Source organism: Urocitellus parryii, chromosome 10 (assembly GCF_045843805.1).
Source record: "Urocitellus parryii isolate mUroPar1 chromosome 10, mUroPar1.hap1, whole genome shotgun sequence".
NCBI lineage: Eukaryota > Metazoa > Chordata > Mammalia > Rodentia > Sciuridae > Urocitellus > Urocitellus parryii.
In genome coordinates this window covers 26,955,509-26,975,354 of record NC_135540.1, presented here as the reverse complement: position 1 = coordinate 26,975,354, position 19,846 = coordinate 26,955,509, and the positions used below count along the sequence as shown (strand labels likewise).

The window sequence follows — 19,846 nt, the reverse complement described above, 5'->3', positions numbered from 1 at the left end:
AAAAAAGGTAATCTATGGTATAAATGTTACCCAAATAGAAAATGGAAGAATTCCATTATCTCCGTGAGATCTTTCCTGTCCTTTTCCAATCAAATCCTCACCCTCAGAGGCCATCGCTACCCCAATTTCTATCAGAGATTAGTTTCAAGAACAGGAGTTCTTGAACTTCACAGAAATAGGATCATATAGTAAGGACTCATTAGGTCCTGTGAGATTTACCCGTATTGTTGATGTATCCACAGCTGGTTCCTTTCGACTGATAAGCGTAGGATTCCATTGTATGAATAGTGTCAGTGTGTTTATCCATTCTCCTGTTGATGGAGATTTTGAGTTGTGTTCCATTTCTGGCTGCTGTGACTACAGCTATGGTGCACACTGTCAGGGAAGTCTATTTGAGGACATATACTTTCATTTTTCCTGATAAGGACCCGGCAGTGGGATTGCTGTGTATGTGGGTGTAGGTGTTAGTCGGCTGTTATTGTAACAAAATGCCTAAGATCATCAACTTAGAAAGAGGAAAGGTTGATTTTGACGTGCAGTTTCGGAGGTTTCAGTCCTTGGTCAGCTGGCCTGTCACTTTTGGACCTGTGGCAAGGGAGTAGTACATCAAGATGAGAGCACTGGTGGAGCAAAGCTGCTTACCTCATGGTGGCCAGAGAGAGAGAGAGAGAGAGAGAGAGAGAGAGAGAGAGAGACAGGGCTGGGGTCCCAATATCCCCATCAAGGGCACGCTTCCAACAACCTATCTTCCTCCCACTAGGCCCCGCCTCTTAAAGGCCCCTTCACCTCCTAAAAGCCACACCCTGGGGACCAAGCCTTTAGAGTATGGGCCTTTTGAGGACATTTAAGATCCAAACTATAGCAATAGCTATCAAATGATATTTTAAAAAATGGAAGTATTTTCACAGTGGTTCTATAACCACTTTGCAGAGTGGCGAGACCACTTTGAAAAAGCGTTTGGCAGTTTTCTACAATGACCTGTAGAAGCAGGCAGGAAGTTGGTTGCCTGCCCCTTTCTCTATGTCCTCTTTCAGCAAAGGGCGCCCACCAGCAATGTGTGGGGGTTCTGCCTGCCTCTTATTCCACAAGGCTGGGCACGTGAGTTCTTCAGAGCCCAGCTCTTCTAGCAGGTGTGAGGAGGGGCAAGAAGAATATTTTGCCACTTGCCAGACTCTCTAGCTTTGGGCTCTTGTAGTGACTTTTGTACCACCTTGGCCACTTCTCAGTGAGACACCTCAGAGCCTCCCCACACCATGTGTGTGCGTGTGTGTGTGTGTGTGTGTGCATGTGCGCGTGCGCGTGCTGGGCATGAAACCGAGGGTGCTTTACCACTGAGCTACATCCCCAGACCTTTTTATTTTTTATTTTGGGCAGAGTCTTTTTTTTTTTTTTTAACATAGGACATAGAACAATAAACACCTTTATTACATGAGCTAAGACAGAAGGGAGGAGGACTTATTTGCCCTTCTGGGCTTTGATTTTCCTCAGATAGAACTCCAACTCCTGGCCTTCTAGAACACAGCCATCTGCTTGGCCACTCTGTCCTGGTCTTGATGCAATGCGAGCAAGAAGCTCGCCCTGCTGGAGCTGCTCCTCCAGAAGAGTGGTGACTTTAGCATTCTTCTTCCTTTCATCATAGTTCTTTTGAATTTTCTTAGACCGATTTTTGTTTAATATTTCTTCCTCCTCAGGAGTCAGCTTGGCCCCCTTCTTGCGGCCCAGGGGCAATGCACAGTGGGACTCGTACCACTGTCGGTAAGGTGTGCTATCAATGAGCACAACGCAGTTCTTCACCAGGGTCTTGGTGCGGACTAGCTCATTATTGGATGCATTGTAGACAACATCAATGATCCTTGTACAACACTCAGAGCCCCAGGGGAAGTTCCCCACATCCAGCCTCAAAGCACGATACTTCTCGTTGCCTCCTCGAACTCTGACAGTGTGTATCCGACGCGGTCCAGTCTTAGTGTTGGCAGCAGGGCGTCCCAACTCATACTTCGACTTCTTGCTGTAGGGCTTTCTCTTGCCCCCAGTCTTGTGGCGCTTGTGCCAGTTATCCCGAGAGATGCCCATGGCTCGGCGCCGGCTGGAAAGAGCTTGAGGCAGAGTCTTGCTAAGTTGCTGAGGCTGGTCTCCTGCCTCAGCCTCCCTAGTGACTGGGATTATAGAGTTATGCCACTGCACCCAGCAGAACTGCCTGTCTTGATCACTTTCTGGGCCCTCATGTCTAGTCTCGGCCCCTCCAAGTCCCCAAAGCCCTGCTCTGATATGTCATTCAGGTGTGAAAAAAATCTTTCCCTTTCCCACAACTCTCCGAAGAGATCCTTCGCTGGACTTTTAAGCACCCCCTGGCCCACCTCTCAGGCCTCATCTCCTGTAGGCTACACACACACACACACACACACACACACACACACGCCTGTTGCTGCCACATGAAAGTGCAGCTTCTTCCTGTGCCACCAGGGACCTTCCAGAGGATTTAGGGAGTGGAGATCAAATCACAACTGCTGTGAGGTGAAGCCAGCGCCCCCCCCACACACATACACTCACACACACACACACACACACACTCACACACTCACATACTCACACACACACACACTCACACACACTCACACACACATACACACACACACTCACACACACTCACACATACTCACACTCTCACACACATATTCACACACTCACACACACACTCACACATACTCACACACTCATACACACACACACACACTCATACACACACTCACACACACACTCACACACACACTCACATACTCACACACACACACTCACACACACACACACACACACACCCCATGCAGCTGGGTGCTCTTGGAGGCGGGTCTTTGCAGCATAACAATTACTGTCCCTCCCCCTGGCCCCGTCCTCCTCCTCCCACTTATCTGCGGGACCCATCCTGAGGCAGGAGTTAGGAAGTGACACTCCGGCTCTGCTGTGCTATTTTGAGCTCAGGCCCCCGTTTTCCATGCTGGCAGCCCCCGCTCTTCCTGGAGGCCACCCTGGCTGAGGTTTCTGTCTGGAAGCCGGGAACAGTCTGGATCATGGAGAGCCCTGATGCCGGGTGCAGAGGGCTGTGAAGAGGCCGGCCTGCGGGCTCAGAGCTGTGGGAGTCCGTGTCCTGGAAAGCCCCGTCTCGGGCGGGCCCCGAGGCCCCTGGACAGGCGCCCTGGCTCCTGCAGATGTTCCTGGATTCAAGCCAGAAAGACAAAGGCTGCTGTGCCACCCCAGGGTCCCTGCCACATGGGCTCCTGGCTCAGCGGCAGCTCTGACAGGGGGCCCCCACTCCTTCACACCCCACCCTGGCACCATGAGCGGCATCTCCCGACGCCTGCAGCGCACCTATGCAGCGTCAGGCCCTGGCTGGGCAGATATGGGACTGAGGCAGAGAGCAGCTACGTGACTTGGGTTCCAGGACCCGTGTCTCAGGCAGTGCTGGGGGTCAAATCCAGGACCGGCCACGGAGCTACCACTGAGTCCCACCCCCGGCCCCCCGGGAGGTGGTTTCCCACGTGTGGCCTGGACCGCGTCTCCCAGAACGCACTCCTATGAATACTACCCCTGCCCAAGGCCCGTGGAAGGATGTGTCCTAAGATCAAATTTGAAATCTGTCACACACACACATTTAATGACTAGTAAAGCCTCTGAGAAGTTCTCAAGTCAAGAAAATGGTTTAGCCCAGGGACAGTTGTTTGCTAGGGCTCCATGAACTGTGTGGCTTAAAGGACAAAAATGCAGAGCTGGGAGTATAGCTCAGGGCTAGAAAAATTGTCTACCATAAGTAGGGCCCTGGGTCCCATCCCTGGCACCAGTTACTAGGGAGGCTGAGGCAGGAGGTTCACTTGAGCCCAGGAGTTGAGGCTAGCCTAGGCAACCTAGCGAGACCCTGCCTCAAAAAAGGAAAAGACAAAAAAAAGCAGAACAGAATAGAAATACAGAAATCGCTTCCCCACTCTGGAGGCTAGAAGGTGCCAGAAGGATTGGGTGCTTCTGAGGGCTGACGGGGAGTCTGATCCTGACCCAGGTCTTCCCCAAGCTTCTGGAGGCTGGCTGTCAATTTCTGGCCAGCCTTGACTTTTAGAATCGTCCCAATCTCTGCCTCCACAAGATATTGTGTCTGGGCGTGGGTCTGTGTCCAGATTTCTTTTTATAAGGACACCAGTCGTATTGGATGAGGAGCCGCCCTACTCCAGAGTGACCTCATCTTAACTAATTGCATGTGCGATGACCTTATTTCCAAATATGGTTCCACCCTGAGACACTGGGATAAGGACTGGGACCACAGAGGAATTTGGAGGAGGATACAATTTAACCCGTGGCACCAGGATTTCTCAACCTTCATTTTGACTTTTTGGGATTCAAAAGAATTTGATGAAGTAGCACAGGGGAAACCAGAACACACAGAGTCCAGAAAGCGTCCCCCTGCCTTCCCCAGAGTCACCGGAGAGTCCTTCACTCATTCTAGGCATCAGGCTGCTGCAATCCTCCACAGGGCAAAGGGAGGGTCAGCTCAGGAGAGGGCAGCCCAAGCCCCTGCCCAGAGGAGGACGAAGTTAGACATTACTTGCTTGTTCTTCATCCCAGCACCAGGCATCAGAAGAGGGTACATCCCTGGGTATGTCTCCTATCAGTCAAAAGAAAAAACAAAGACCAATGCAGCCAGTAATCCCAACAGCTCTGGAGGCTGAGGCAGGAGGATCTCAAGCTCAAAGCCAGCCTCAGCAACTTAGAGACGCAATAAGCAACCCAGTGAGACCTTGACTCTAGAATATAAAAAAGAGCTGGGGATGTAGCTCAATCCTCAGTACCAAAGAAAAAGAAAACAGATACCAGTGCTGTCTTGATATTCACGTTGCTGAGCTCCAGGGGAACTTGAACTCTGGGCAGGTAGGAATTCATCGTGCCTCAGAGGGCAAGAGCCAGACACCAACTGCCAGAGCAGATGGGACCTGGGAAGTCACTGAGCAGTGAACAGGTGAGCCCCTGCAGCAGCTGGAAGTGACGTCCCCTCCTCCACCCTGTGCACACTGGGCCGTGGCCGTGGCTTGCTTGGGGAAGAGGGGCCCTGCTAGAGCTCTCTTCTGATTACCCCCAAGAAACAGGGGGCCAAGAGAGGCTTTTTATTAAAACCGTTTGTCCAGCTGGCCCTCCACAAATCACGGAATTTGACACGAACATCTTATTAACCAGAGGCTCACTCAAATGCCACAGTAGGGTGGCTGTCCTGAGATATTACTGGCACAAAGAGTCACATTGAAGGGGACCTGAAGGGTGGCATTTAGATGAGCTCCCAGAATCAGCCAGACCAGACGAGAAGGGAGGTGGGGGGCGTTGGGGGGATACCCTGGGTCTAGAAGACCAAGATCCAAGAGGCCATTATGCTCAAATTGAAGAGAGAGGCGCGGTGCAGAGAACTTCCTGTGACCTTGGGGGACCCACATCCTGGGAGAGGAACGAAAGTCAGCCTGGCCTGCTGAGAAGCTGCCTTTCCCTTAAAGGGTTAGGAATTCTGGGGCAGGGAGGAGGCCTGGGGCTAGGGACCGGGACCTGCCTAGGCCTTCCTGGCCTCCTCTGGACACAGTGGTGGAAAGACAGGGAAGGGGAAAGGGAAGAAGAAAGGAATGGGGCTGGGGTCGAGCTGGGTGATAGGGCGCTTGTAGGGCGCGCCCCACCCCACCCCACCCTGCCCCGGCTGCAGAAAGAAACCAACGTACAAAAACCCAGGATGGTGTAAGAAGTGGGAGAGAAAAAGATTTAAGAGAAGACAGACAAAGACAGAGGCTCCACCACTGAGCTCCACCCGGCCAGCTCTTTCTCTGTCTCCTCTTCTCTGTGCCTGGCCACGGGCCTGCCCTGCTCCAGTTCCACAGGATTCACATCTGGCTGGAGGCAGGTCAGGGCCAGGCAGGAGAGGGCCAGGCACTCCGATCAGAGCCCCCCTGGGAATCAGCCAGGTCGGCCCACCCGCCCCTGGCAGGGAATTGAGTTTACAGTTTAATTTTTTTTTTTTTTTTAATGTGGTGGGATTGGCTCCACCACTGAGCTACACCCCCAGCCCAAATATATTTTCCTCTTGGTACCAGGGATTGAACCCAGGGGTGCTTATCCACTGGGGATCAGTCCCCTACTCTTTTGCTAAATTGCTTAGAGCCTCAGCTGCTGAGGCCTGGCTCAAAATACTTTTGGGATTGAACCCAGGGCCTTGTGCATGTGAGGCAAGCCCTCTACCAACTGAGCTATCTCCCCAGCCCTCCAAGCACATATTTAAAAAGCTCTCTGGGGGGTGTAGACACACTGCCCACCCCCACCACCCAGGTGAGGCTTTACAGTCAGGGGAGGGCTGGGGGCGCAGCTCAGTGGCAGAGGAGCCGGCAAGCACCCACCTCGGCATCGGCCCCCAGTGTCACAAACGTCCACACAAAAGTAAAGGCCTGAGTCCTCCCAAGTGAAGAAAAACTTTAAAACTTTTCCCTCATTCTCCTGGGAATGTGTCAATGCCTGTCTAACTTAGAAAAGTGACGCCCACGTGAGGAAGCAAACCTCGGATCAGCAAGCTTTTCTTTAAAATCCAGGATTCAGCAGTGGAGTGGAGGTCCAGCACCAGGCAAGGCTCATTTGGGGGGTAGAAAATGGTGCCGGCTAAAGCAACGGCCTGGGTTCCCTAGGCTTTGATTAGGGTGGGACGGGAGGGTGGTTCCTGGTTCCTTGTATTGGGGTCCACTGATCCATTAGGGTGGGGCAGGCATGTGAACAGGGAATTTTCTGGGGCTTTCTGAGGTCAGCTGACCCCTTCGGGTGGGGGTGGCGGTCAGAGGCCAGGCTGCTGAGAGTTTCTTTTGTGTTCCTGGGATTTTAAATGACAAAAGCTGAGGGGAAGTGTCCCTGGACTTATTCTCCATATTCTTGGGTGGGTGGGGGACTGGGACTCAATTGCCACCAGCGAAGGCCTAGGGTGTCTCCTCCGGATGGTTCAGAACCTAGGCCAGAACTTTCCAAGAATCTTTCTTAATCTCTTTTAGTTGCAAAATGAAACCATCACGAGTTCTCTTTAAGTCCAGAGACATTTTAATCTTTAATATTGTTTACATTGTTTTAGTTGTAAAATGGAGAAATCCTTTCTATAATTCTAATAAAGTATTTCCCTGGGCTGTTGGGAGGGGAGAAAGGAGCCAAGCTCTGGCTGGCTGGCTGGGCCTTTTGGACGGTACCATGAACATTCTCCAGCTCTTAATTCCCACCAGAACCCTGGGTAGGCTTTGTCCTGGGGACCCCGAGCCTTCAACCCACATTTATGGTTCACTGTCCTGCCCCAAGTGCTAGCCCGGGCCTCACCATGCCAACGGGCTCTCTCGAGGTCCGTCCCTACCTGTGGTTTCTCAGGTCTGTTACTTGCTTCCTCAGGCTGGTCACGGTGCCTATCCCAAGCTGAGCTCTCAATCCCTGTGTGGTTTAGTTTTGAACTTCGCATGACTTCACCCACCTCTCATTAAAAACCTGAAATGGGCCACTCCCTCAGGATGGCTCTGTTGCTGGCAACCTTGGCTTTCTGACAAGGTACAGGACCCCAGAACTCCAGTCCCTGTGTCAAAAAAGCAGTGACCTATGGCCTGTTTTCTGGCACTCATGAATTACTCATATTCCCTCAGCCTGATGAATTATGAATGACTGTGAATCAGACAGGAGGCCTTTGGGAGCACGGGCTCCTTTTCCCCCTAAAGTGAAAGCACACTCTGCCCAGCTGTGTGTCCCTCCAGGCAGGCTGAAGTGGGAAAACCTCAGCACTGACTCAACTACACAATCCTACACCTGTTGGAGTCTGAAAAATCTGCAGTCCCTGGGCATTTGAGACCCCACATCTAAGTGACATGGGACCCTCTGAATTATAAAAGAGAAAGAAGTCTTCTGAGTCATTCAGGGAGGGGGACGTGGGGATTCTCTCCACTCCTTCCTCTGGCCTCTGGTTCTCAAGAGCTAAACTGGTCCTCTCTGCAGAGCAGGATTTTCTTGGTGGTGTCTGAACTCAGGTCCCCTTGGGGGCTGGTCCTGAGAGCGTGTGGCAAACCAGATCTGCTAGCCCTGTTTGTGGTGGAGACCAGCCAAGGGGGATTAACTCGGAGGAGCTGGGAGACACTGCAGCGGAGGACTCTTGTTCCCAGGGGCCTGCGAAGCTCCTGCCACCCTCTGCTCCCCTTCCACCGCCTGCCTCCCCAGGTCCCCAGGCTGTGCCTGTCCCTGTGGCTCCCAGCCCAGCACTGAGTTTTGGAGCGCCACCTGCCCTTCTTCCTACCTGGGCTTCCGGCAAAGACCCAGAGGGCACAAAGCCACTTGGAACATATTGCGGGGCTCCTCCTCCTGCTGTTCCGTGTGCTTCGGCCATGATTCCTTGAAGGTTTTTTAATAAAGATCTCTCTTCCTAGAGGCTGTGACCACAGAAAAGGACTCTGGGAAGACATAGCCACAGACCCCTGTGTCTGAACCTCCTGGGTGCCTTACGGATAGAAGGAGCAGAGGTGACCTGGTCCAACAGGCTCACTGTGCAGAGGAAGGTGACTTCCAGGCCAGGGGGACATTCTATTCTGTTCCATGTCCCACTGCTGGTTCTTGACTAGACCAGAGCTGGCCCCCAAGTCTGCAGATTCTCAGTCACCCCTTCAAGGCAGCATCAGCTCGACAACTGATTTTCTACCCAGCGGTGAGCAGGGTCTCAGGGTACTTCTATGTTAACCTGATCGTTTTCTGTCTTTTCTCCACCCACACATCCTCAGCATGAAAGCTCCCTGGGACTCTTCTCTCTCATCACCACTACGTTCCAGTGCCTGGACAGTGTCTGACACATAGTAGGACCTCAATGAATATGGCTGTTGATTGGCTGATGGACTCTATCCAATGTCCTTACCATGACTCTGACCTGCCAAACCAGAGACTCACTTGGGTCAACAGCAGAGCTTAGCCATGCTGGACTCTTCCTTCAGCGGACCAGGCTAGTCACAAAGTAGGCAAACAAGGAGACCAGCACTGTGAATCATCCTCTGCTCCTGCCTTTGGCACACAGAGAAGTTACCTCACCCACCTCCAGGCAGGAAGGATTACTCACCTGCTGGGTACTCAGCACCGGCTGCGCATCTTCCCACGTGTCCATGAGGCAGTATTGAGAAACCAAAGGCTGCGGAAGAGTGACATGGGGTGCTCAATCCCATGGTGTAGCATGGCCCCCTGATCTATGCACATGTGAGCAAAAGGGCAAAGGGCCCGAGAGATACCCCACTCAGTAGAAACCACTAGCAGTGGCGCCCCAGCCAGACACGGTGGTGCCCACCTGTAATCCCACTGACTCAGGAGGCTGAGGGAAGAGGATCCCAAGTTCGAGGCCAGCCTCAGCAACCTAGTGAGAAACCTAGTGAGAAAGTAAAAAATAAAAAATGTGGGGGTGTGGCTCAGTGATAAAACACCCCTGGGTTCAATCCCAGTGCAAAAAAACAAAACAAAAAAAAACCAAACAGTGGGTGCCTTAAGGGAAGGACTGCCTTTGGGGTGTGGTATTCAGATGACTCTTACTTGACTCTTACTGATGTATAGTGTGAATTCTTGACAGTATACATGTTTGAAACTAAAATAGAGATGGGGGAGGGGAACAGGGAAGACGGAGAATGAGTCAGACGTCACTTTCCCGTGTTGGTCTGTGAATTCAGGATGCGCAACTCCACATCATGTTCAACCACAAGAATGGGAAGTTGCCCTCCACGTGTGCAGGACGTGTGAAAATGCATTTTACTGTCATGGGCAACCAAAAAGAACAAATAAAAAAATTAAACTACAACAAATAACTAAAAAGAAATAAGTTCTGAGAATCCAACCTAGCTGTGCTGCCCACCCCCACCACCCCTTTCCGACTTCTCCGTGTTCTCTCTCTTTCTTGCTATCCTTCTTGGGCTGGACGTAGACCCAGGAGCTCAAAAGCTTGAACCATAGCAAAATGGTCAGATTCAAAGACACAGAGGAAGGTCAGGGCTTCGCAGGCTTAGCTGGCCCCCCGAGGAACGAGGTCAAAGGTTTCACTGACCAAGGGGCCAGATAGCTCGCTCGGTTCCATGGACACAAATTGCTCCTGCAACCCCAGACAAACACTCCTTTTCAGGATGCTCCTTCCCAGGGCCTAGATTTAGCCTCTAAATGACACAGTCCTCTCCTGGCAGTAAACAGGACCAAGAGCATGCCCTGGGCAGCTGCCCAAACTTCAGGTGGCCTCTGAGTTCCCCGGGGAACTCGCACCCCACCCAGGCTCCTCCTCGGGGCCTATCCGTAACCCAGGTAGGGTGGGAGGTGAGGGAGAGCCGAAGGGGAGGGGGGAAGTGAGGTCAGCAGAATGTTTCAGGGTGAACTTGATTCTGAAGACGCTAACTGAATGGATCGCATTTTTATTTAAACAATCATCTCCTCACTGTTGACATGTCCCTAAGCAGAGATCCTCAGCTCCATGTCACTTTCATCCAGAAAAATTTCCCCGATTCCTGTTCCCACAGGCAGTTAGGACTTCAGGAAGGCCGGGGGTGGGGGCGGGAGGGCTGTAAGTCACCAGCGGGTGAAGTGACATTACAGGCCAATTTTTCTGGCAAGATTTCTAAACAGAGAGAGCTGGCTGCAGCCTGGGGTTTTCCTGGTTGGACAGGGCCTCGCAGACCACAGATCTCAAGGCCTTTGGCTGCTCTTGGGGGCAGGGAGGGCCCTGGGGAAGGAGGACAGAGGATTTTCAGCTTGGCCACCTGGCGGTGAATCTGAAGTCAGGGGACCAAGGAGAGATTCAGAGAAACAAACAAACAAACAGAGCTGGGGGAGGGGGAGGGAGAGGGGAGGGGAGGAGGAGCCTAAGGACCTGAGGCGCTGGTAACCCCCAAACACCTTCCCCAGAGCCGCCGAGCCTGAAAGGCTGGTTTGGCAAAGGGGTGGAGAGGAAAGAAATTTCTCTTGAACCAAGTGAGCGTTGAGCAAGCGCAAAGATCATGGCTTGTCCCTCTGGAACCAGGCTGCCTCAATATGGCGGAGGCAAGAGGGTCCTCAGCCACATGTTGGGGGTTTCAGCCCTGGAGAGGGGAACGAGGAAGGGCCCCACTGGGGACAGGCGCCGAGACACGCCCTTCAGGAGGGGCCCCAGACAGCTGCCCCTGTCCTGTGGCTGGGGGGCAGCAGTGCCAGCCTCCGTCCCTCTGTCCTGAGGATGAGGACACAGCCCGAGAGCCTGGAGGACCTTCCCAGGGTGGAGGTGGGTGGAGACAGGTCCTCCATCTTCCAGGCAAGGCTGACCGTTGCCCAGCGGCCTCTTCTTATTCTGGAAAACAGCTTTGCCCACAGTAGTTTGCTCTAAGAGGATGGCCGCTGTTCTGTCAGGCCAGAGGACACTGTCACTGTTAACCCCGGGGGAGACCCTACTCACAGGTACCTCAGGTGGCTCGTCCTCAGGGTGCCCAGGGCCACACATTGCCACACAATGCTAAGAAGGGAAGTGCTGGCCCTGAGGGTCAAGGCCCAGCCCTGTCCTGTGTCCACTCAGATGGCCTAGAGGCCCCTCGCCCCACTGCCCAAATCTGATCTCGCCCTCAGGGTCTCCTGCAGACAGCACCACGCCTGGCCTCAACAACCTGGTCAGAGCCTCGGCGGCCATCTGGTCAGAGCCTCCGCGGCCATCTTGGCCTGCCCTGGGTCTCTTCCCTCTCAACACCCCCAGGCCATCTTCTAAAGTACAGATGTGTTCCACCTCTTCTCCTCTCCTCTGCAGACTTCCTGGTGGATTCCTGCCCCTCCCCCCTCCTCCCTCCCTCCCTCTGCCTCCCCTTCCTTGGACAGCCTGCTCCCTGCTCCCTCCCCTGCCTCCTGGTGGTGAACCTCACAGAGACACAGAGCACTAGCCAAGCCCTGGACATACATCTGTTCTCTTTTGGGCCTTTGCACAGTTTGCCCCACTCAGGTCCCCCCCCCCCACCTGCTGCCTCCTGACAGACCCAACCCCACGCATCATCTCCTCGATGCCACCTGTGTGACCCACCCTCCTTCTGCCCACAGGGTCTCCAGCGTTGACTTTTCCCCCTTAACTCTTCCCTCTGCATATGATTTATGTCACATTTCCCTCCTCTGTTGCACAAGGAATCCCTTTTTTTTTTATATACCCAGATTGAGCCCAGGGGTGCTTAACCACTGAGCCACCTCCCCAGTCCCTTCTTTATACTTTATTTAGAGACAGGGTCTCACTGAGTTGCTGAGGGCCTCAGTTTTGCTGAGGCTGGTTTTAAACTCGCCATCCTCCTGCCTCAGCCTCTCGAGCCCCTGGGATTTCAGGATGCGCCATCCACCGGCTTACACAAGGACCTCGTGAGAGCCACCCATGCCAGCATCAGCCTGGCACACCGTGAATGCCAAGTGAAAGAGAGCGGAAGGCAGAGGGAGGGAAGGGCCCAGGTGAGATGCTGAACCTGAGTCAAAAGCTTTTTGAAAGGAAAAGTTGCCTGTGAAGCTGGCCTAGAGGCCCCTCCTCTCACAGCAACTTAGTGAGGTCTAGGCTCAAAACCAGCCGCTGGGTCTGGGACAAGGCCAGGGGCGGGGAGGAGGGGTAGGTCCCCCCTCAGCACGGACTCCTTAGATATTGTGCCCTGGTACCTCTCTTTTCTCGTCCTATCCCAGCTCAGGCTTCCTGCTTGGCCCTCAGGGCTCAACTTTGCTGGGCACTGACTACCTTAGCTCTGTCCCAGGGGTTGGGTGTGATCCAACTGTGGATGAGAAGAGCACCTGCCTGCCTCAGAGGACTTGCAGGCCAGCGGGAGAGACAGGCAATCTGATAATAATTCAAATCATTCACTTATAAGCCATTCTGTCAGCTCTACGGGGATCGTGGCTCCTAAAGTAAAAGGTCATCAATGAAGAGCTGTGCCTTCCGCAGAGAAGGAGAGTCTAGAGGCAGCACCGGCAACTCCACCAGCCCTGGCTCTCGTTGGGCAGGCCCTCCTCCTGCCCCTGCACCCCCGGCACGGTGCAGCTACCTCTGCCTTCCGCCCTACAGCAATCTGGGAGGACCTCAGCCTCAGCAACTTCATGAGATCTTGTCTCAAAATAAAAGATCAAAAGGGCTGGGCTGGGGATGTGGCTCAGTGGTGAAGTGTCCCTGGGTTCAATCCCCAGTACAAAAAAAAAAAAAAAAAGGAAAAACTATCAATCTAGTTGTATACACAGCAACACAGAGATCCTAAAAATGGAGAGCAGAACGAGGAAACAGCCTGGGCTCAGCACTGCGCCCGGGAGGCTGAGGCAGGAGGACCAGGAGTTCAAATCCAGCCTCAGCAAGAGCAAGGTGCTAAGCAACTCAGTGAGACCTGTCTCTAAATAAAATACAAAATGGGGCTGGGGATGTGGCTCAGGGGTCAAGAGCCCCTGAATTCAATCCCTGATACCAAAAAAAAAAAAAAAAAAAAAAAAAAAAGAAAGAAAGAAAAAGAAAAAGAAACAGGCTGGGGTTCAGAGCACACTACCAACTATGTGAATTAGAAACCTACACCTGAAGCTGCTGTTCATGTTTTTCAAGGACACATCTGTACAGACGTATAGACACCCACACATACCTACGAACAGACATTAAATACTACAGTGATGCCTGCTGGGGACAGAATAGGAGTGGAGATCAGAGTCGGGGTGGGGGTACAACAATACCTGGTGTGAAAGGGCTTTGCTCAGACTGAAATAGTCTAGTGCCAGGAACTGAGCCGTCTGCTTGGTTCGTTCTCAGCTAGTGTGACACACAAAACCCACCAACAACCAACCAACCTGTGAGAAGCCTGATTTTGCAGGGCCATGATGATATTATTGTCTCTTTTTCAGGGGCCTTAGGAATTATTCCAAGGCAATTCCCCACATTAAGGTTAAGGGACTCAAGGTTCAGAGAGGGCATGTGAGTTACCCCAGGTGCACAGCTCCTTGGTGGCAAGAGGAGGTGGTTCTAGCAGGCTCTAGTCCCCAACTGGTACTTTGTGTCCTGCTCTCTGTCCAAACACTCAAGCTGGGTTTCTAGTGTTTGTTTAAAGGGCTTGGCCGTGTTTATCTGAGCATGTGGGCACCCGGTCTGAAGTCACACATGGGTGCTAACCGGCCTTTCCTGGGGAAGGTCAAGGTGAAGACTCCTGGGGAGCGGGGAGGCTCAGGCACTGTTTTATCTTCATTATTGAGTGTTTTGGGTCTTTCCAGGACAACCACCTCAAAGCTCAGATGAGCTCATTGACTCATGGGCAGGTAAAAGCAGAACCCGGACAGGGCTTTACTGGGAGTGATCCCTGGTGGAGGAAATGACATCATGGTGGTGAGGAGAGACTTAAAGGACCGTCTTTCCCACAGCTCGCTCAGTACACGCCTGACCGCGACCCGTCCAGGATCCCTGCACAGTGTGGGTAGCACAAGGTGATGTCAACAGATTTGCTGGGACCTGCAGATCCATAAACTGCTGACAAGAAAGCTGAGCAGGGGATCCGTGTGGGCAGCTGGTCAAGGTCTATGGCAGTCATTTTCCTGAAAAGGGGGTATGAACAGGACGCTTCGGAGAGTCTCTTAAAGGAGCAGCTTTCTAATGGGTTCCTATCACGAATGCCCCCCACATACTGCACAAGCCGGGTTTTTTTTTTTTAATTATTCAAGTGCAGAATTCTTATGTAGGAAACATTGCACACACACATAAAATCAGCACAGAACACCCCACACCCCAGAACCCCCCACTCCTCACCGTGTCCCTTTCAGGTCACTAAGGAACCCCCTCCTGACTTCTGACGTCTGCAATTCTATCCCCACCTTTATTTACTGCATCAATATCAGGGTCATAAAGGTCAGGAGCCAAGTAAAACTGCTACCCAGAAGCTTGAAATTTGCTCTAGTTTGTATCTTAACTGTCCCCCAGAGACCCGTAGGTTAGAGGCCTGGTTCTCAGCCTGGCTCTGTTGGAAGGTGCTGGAACCTTTAAGAGGTGGAGCCTAATGAGAGGCCTTCAGGTTGGGGGTGGAGGGGGATGCCCTTTAAGGAGATTATGGGACCCCAGCCCCTTCCTCTTCCTCTCTCTTTCACTTCTGGCCACAGGATGAGTAGTTTGGCTTCACCAAGTGGCTCCACCATGATGTGCTGCCACAGGACAAAGCCATGGGGTCAACCAGTCATGGACTGAAACTCTTGTGAGTGAAAAGAAACCTTTTCTCTCTATAAGTTGATTTGTCTCTGATTATAGTGATAGACAGCTGACTAACGCAGGGTTCAGTTCACCTGGAGTGTGGAGATTGTAGAAATCCCTTCCTAACGTGGCTGTGTTGTGCTGATAGTTCTATTACTAGACTGAGAGATAACTGAGTGTCTGGAAAAAGTCTCTCAAGGCGGTCAATGTAGCGATCAGTAGGATGAAAAAGGACTTAGGTAGGCAACATGGTTTTCCAATAGTTGTGTTTGTCTTCAGGTTGAATCTACGGCAAAATATCATTCCCAGTTACCACCTGGAAAGAAGATAATGTGATTAAAACCGCAACTCCATTTTAATATACCCCCTACCACCCACTCAAGTTTAAAGATCTTTAAAAATAAGATCCCTTGACCCTACTGGGCGCTATGAGATGAGCAAGTGATGAGCCATGGTCCCATCCTGGGGGCTGCAAGGAGAAATGAAGTGACTCACTTATTCACTAAGTTCCATGGGGAGTCAGCAGGCACCTAGATGACCAGCCAGGAGCCCAGCACCTGGATGACCAGCCAGGCTGACCCCAGCTTGCCCTGCACCGTCTCGTGTCCATAGGTGTCATCCCATGGCTGCGGCTCTTTGCTGAGCAGCCTGGGCCACAGGAGGGGCCACGGGTTTAGAAGTGAAGGACTGAGTTTCTGGCACTTTCCTCCGGGAGGCCTCAGGGTGTCAAGACGGTTGTTGGAAGCAGCCAAACACGGTGGCCACATGGAAGACACATGGCCTGGTGTGTTCAATGTCTCTGAGAACTTTTCCTTTGGAATTCCTCTGGAGCCCGATGGCAAGCCACAGTTCTTTCATCTGACAGTTGTATCTCAGCTGGGATGAGAGAGGGGCCAGAGCCTATTAAACTAGGCAGCGTTTTCCCACGAGTCCTCATCAGAGAATAGAACCCCCGACCAACCTTCACGAAGCCTAGAGGAAGACACACATGTTGAGGGCCACAGCCGAGTCGGGGTGACGCATGGCATTGTTGCCAGAAGTAGTGGTTGAGAGGGGACGCCAGCGAGCCATGAAGATGATGACTTTTGAGTTCTCGCGGAGTTCCCGTGGAGTTCCGCTTGAGCTCTCGCGGGGATTCCTGAAGAGTTCCCATTGGTGGGGGAAGTGCAGGAGGAGGGATTTCCGGTTGGTGGCTCCTGGAGGAGCCCCGAGGCGTTCGGGAGAGTTCCCGGGGAGCGTGTGTGGAGTGTGCTGGTGGAGTTTGGAAATCAAGTTTGTTCCTGCTTGAGTGGCTCGTGATTTGTGCCCAGCCAGACTGCGGCACACACAGAACAGACTTTCCGTTTATAAGCACTTTCCACACACCAGGAAACATGTATTTAATCTTAATAACCCCTTCAAAAGTCGGCATGGTGTTTTCCCATTGTAAGATGAGAAACTGAGACTCCCCAGGGTGGTCCAGTAGTAATAGCCAAGGTGGAGTTTGAGCCAGGCCTCATACCCTTGCCCGTTGATCTTTACAGGGCCTCCAAAAGGCTGCGAGGGGGCCACCAGAAGCTCAGGTTTAGGAGGGTCCTTTGAGCTCCTGGATAAGACTGAGCACACAGAGCAGAGGGGAGTGGGCTGTGGTGTGGGCCCCAAGTCCCATACGAAGCACCATACCATTAGGGCCAAGAACCTTGACCCTGGTAGGAACTTGGCGGTCACTGAACCCCACATCCCTTGGAGGAATGAGGAAACTGATGTTCAGAGAGCTGACGTGCCGCTGACCAGGGTCCACCTGGGTCAGACAAGGTCTTGTGAATTCCAGGCAGGCCTCTGCTCCTGCCCCGCATCCTGTGGCCCCCTCTTTGCCAGTGTTCTGCAGTCGCGGGGACCCTGACTTGCTCCCTGCTTTCTCTCTTGCCTTCCTTGCAGCTGGGGAGGTGGGTCTGTGTGGGTGGAGGACACGCCGGGGCAGGTGGCCGCGGGGAAGGAGGCCACCCGGTGGAGCCAGGAAGGAGAGTGCGGGGGCCTGGAGACAGAGCCTCGCTGTTGTTCCTGGTGCTTCTGCTGGGTTTGGTTGACCCTGAGAGAGAGAGACCTGGGCATGGCCGTCCCCTGGCCTTTCCCTACACCAACACGGTGCCCGCTGCTAAGTAGAAAACACCTTCCTCCCTGTAAACATTCAGCAAATATTGTCCAAAGGAGAAGGACGCCGGGAGTCCTGGGTGGGAGGTAATCCCCTGAAGACTTTGGCCTGAGGATGAGATCATGGGCCTTGGAAGCAAATGTATTTTATAGCTCCAATAAATCAGACACAGCTGGCTATTACATACTGTCAGGTGTCATGGAACCCGGCCCCGAGCGCTCCCTTGGAGGAGGAAGCAGGAATAGAGGCAGAACTGGGTTTGGTGACCTGCCCAAGGTCACTAACCAGGTAGGAACAGTGTCAGGTGAGGACCCGCTGCACTGAGTCATCGGGCAGCCTCCCTCTCTGACACACGAGGACCTCTCAAGACTTCTCTCTCTTGCAGGCAGAGCTGGGGAGAGGGGGGACTGTCTCCCCAGTCTCCGGGGGCGTTGTTCCAGCAGAGAGGTCGCCACATCTGAGCTCTGATTGCATTATAATGACGGGCTCTTACAATGTCCCAACATATTTAGTGACATAATCCTCTCAGCTGCTCTGAAGCTACACACAGCTAGGTCCCCAAGCAGAGATGGTCAGCCATTCATTGCCCAAGTCATGCAAGTAATGAACGCCCAGGCTGGCGGGAGCCACAGCTGGTGGAGGCCGGTGCCCAGCTGTCCCTATTTCCAGTGCGGGAATGTGCAGGGCTCTTTGCAGATCATGGCACAGGGGTCGTGTGTGGAATGCGCAGTGGGGGCTCTTTCTTGCTTTCAGTCCTTGAGGTATGGCTTAGAGCTGTCTAGGACAGGTGAGGGCAGTCCCAGAGTGGGACTGTCACCACCCTGCAGCTGTATCTCAATGAGCCTGAGGGTTGGGGGTGACTGCTATGAGGCTCCCATCCCTCTCCAGGTGCCCTGGGCATTCAACACTTTTTTTTTTTTTTTTTTTTTTTTAATCTTGGCTCTCGTTCCTTTTCTGGTCTCCAAGGTCCCTCCTCTTCTGGAAGCCCTGGCTCCTTCCATGTGGCCCTAGATGGGAGCCCTAGGTGCTGCCCCTTTACCTACCAGGGCTAAGCCCAGACAGAGACACAGACCCCACAGTGCTGGGGCAGGGCCGTGGGTCCCTGATCTGTCTTCCTCTAGGATGCAGGTGATTCCAGAATCTTCCCTTCATCCCTCCGCTTCCATCAGCCCACATGTGCTGAATGCCCACGTGGTACTGGCCCTCACTGGGTCCTGGAGGGTTCCACACATGAAGAATCACTGCCCTGGATACACCCTGAAGGCCACAGCACACTCCAGCTGTTGGACAAGTCCAGCTGGGATCCGTGTGATGACCCTGGTGCTTCAAGAGCTCAGGGCAGGGCAAGATCAATTCCCAAGCTGGAGGTCAGAGGGGAGGAGACGGAGGGAACGCGGTATTTGAGCTGGGCCCACAGCATGGTTGGGATTCTGAGGAGCCCCTGGACAACACAGGCCTCACTACCCCATGTTAGAATCCCTCCAAACCCAGCTTCCCTGAGTCCCAAAGTTTTCTTAACTCCCACTGAGAGTCCATGGTAGGGTGACCGCCCTTGTGCTCCAGAGTCCTGCCGTATGGACAAATCCAAGAGGAACAGACACTGCAGACACCATTGAAGAAGTGTTTTTTGCTAGATATGGTGGCATATGCCTGTAATGCCAGCGATGTGGGAGGCTGAAGCAGGAGGATCGTAAGTTTGAGGCCAGCCTCAGCAACATAGCAAGGTCATCTTGCAATTTAGCAAGACCCTGTCTCAAAATAAAAAGAAATTTAAAAAAAGACTCGGGGTGTGGCCCAGTGGGTAAGCACCCCTGGGTTCAAACCCTGGTACCAAAAAAAAAAAAAAAAAAGTGCTTTTGGTGATAAGGATGATGGCCATGAGGCTTCTTCTCAGGACACATTAAGGAGCAGCTGACTCTCCCATGTCCCTGCATGGGAAAAATGGCCTTGGGGATTACTTGAGTGACTCAACAGCTGAGTCTGGGCCAGTCACCACAGGGCCAGAGTCTTCCAGTAGAAGAGAGATGGAGGCTCCAGCCCAGGGACGTGGGTGTGCGGCTGGTGTCCGCTCCTCCTGGGCCCGAGGACTAATCTCCCTTGTGCTTGGGTTTGGTTTTGGTGTATTTTGTTGTTGTTGTTGTCGTTGTTGTTGTTGGTTGGTTGGTCTCGGTGGTGCTGGGGATCACACCAGGGCCTTTTGCAGGGTAAGCATACACTGTCCCCCTGAGCCAGACCCTGGGCTCACCTTTGTGCTCTGGATGACACAGGATAAGATCAGCCCCACCACCAGGCCTTTCTGAGCCCTGGGTTTAAACCATCATGGCGGCCCCAGCTGCTCATCTGGAGCAGGTAGCCAGACCCTTGGCTTTTCCGGTCATTCTCTTCTGTCACAGTGCAGCTCATCAAGGTCCTTCCTGGAAAGTGGGTCCCAGGCCTGAGGACCCTGGACTGCCCCACTGGGCCTCATTTCAGTACCACGGTTCCAAGAAGGTGGCCAAAGATGGCGCTTT

General features: G+C 53.0%; 1 pseudogene; it reads right to left on the bottom strand.

Moving 5' to 3' along the window:
- Positions 1-1,455: 1,455 nt before the first annotated feature.
- Positions 1,456-2,073, bottom strand: LOC113179961 (small ribosomal subunit protein eS8 pseudogene; annotated as a pseudogene).
- Positions 2,074-19,846: the final 17,773 nt, after the last annotated feature.